Raw genomic sequence first — 1,478 nt, forward strand, 5'->3', positions numbered from 1 at the left:
GGGAGCGCCGCCGCACTCCCAAGCGGCGCACTGTAGCAGTGCGCCACCGGGCCGGCCCCTAGTCTTTCTGAATGTTCTGGGCCAGCAGGTTGCATGCTGTGCCAGTGGCCCCAGGGATCAAGTGGGATGAGGATGCTGCTTAGAGCATCATGTGGTGGAGACAGTGCGTTTGGTTGGGTGTGGCCTTCAGTATGGCCCACAGTGTAATAGGGCTGCGTGGTGTGCTACTATTTTGTGTGGAATGGCTGCATAGATTGCCAGTGGGTTGTGTTTTGGGTCACTATGAATTATCCGCAGGGCATTCACCCTTCGTGTGACTGCTCAAGGTTTCTGGACCCTGGAAAGCTAAGGTGGGGCAGCGAAGGGCATCTCTGTCTTGGGTGCCCTGTCCCTTGGTTTCACTAGATCCCAATGTTCTTGAGTCTCTTGATGCTGCTTAGGCTTAGAACACCTGGCAGAGGGGAAGAGAAACCTAGTCTGGGGTCCTGCTGAATTCAGAGCTCTTATTTTGCACCCCACAACCACACTTCTTTGCCGGAGGCATCCCCACCAAGCCCCTTGGCTGGTCCCTTCCTTTGCCCAGCTTCCAACAAAGGCGGCCGACCACGTGCCCCTCCTCGACGCGGGCCTGGAGTGGGGACGCACACAGCCCCGGGCCCGGGCTCCAGCCAGGGCTGGTTTCCGACGCTGCGCTGCTCCCCAGGTGGGCGAGGAGCGGTCCCCCGGTGGTCCCGCCGCCCCTGGCTGTGCCTCGCCCACTCCCAGCCGCAACCGCTGCATCTTCCTCGAAGCGGCGCTAGGGGGAGCTCTGGCAATTGGCTTGGCGGATTGAATCAAAATCGTGCATCCAGCAGCTTTCCTTGGACTTGCAGGGGGAAAAATGGGGTGGGAGGAGATGCACTGTTCCCCCCCCTCAGCAGCTCCTGACTCTTCCCTTGAGAGGCCAGAAAACAGCCCTGGGGGGCGGGGTGTGTGAAGGTGCCTTTCCTCCCCGTAACTCACGTGTCCAGAGCCTCCCTCCTCCCCCACCCCCATCGCGGACTTTCGCGGCCCCCCGCGTCCTGGAGAGTGTCCCCGAGAACTTGGCCTCGCGCGACACTGGGACCCAGAGCCGAGCAGTCCCCTGAGACTGGCGTGCGTCCGCCTCTCGGAGCCTGAGCTGGGGGCCTCTTGGCCGCAGCCCTTCCTCTCGCTGCGGGAGGCGCACAGGCTGGGGTGAGGGGGCGTGAGCAGCCCTGCGGGGTGGCCGGGAGGCCCGCGCAGGAAAAGGGAGCGAGAGGGCTTTGGGGAGACAGCCAGAGACAGAGGGACCCCGAGAGAGACACCATCAAACAAACAGAGCAAGCAGGCTGCCACTTGTTTTTTTTTTCGTTCTTTCTTTCCTTCCCATCCCCTCTTTGCAAAGCTGGAACCTCCTCGCGCGCCCCCGGGCCCGAGCCGCGGCTCCAGATGTGAATTTGGTTCCAGTGCGGAGAGCG

The sequence above is a fragment of the Galeopterus variegatus genome, unplaced genomic scaffold (assembly GCF_000696425.1).
Source record: "Galeopterus variegatus unplaced genomic scaffold, G_variegatus-3.0.2 Scaffold80, whole genome shotgun sequence".
In the NCBI taxonomy this organism is placed as follows: Eukaryota; Metazoa; Chordata; class Mammalia; order Dermoptera; family Cynocephalidae; genus Galeopterus; species Galeopterus variegatus.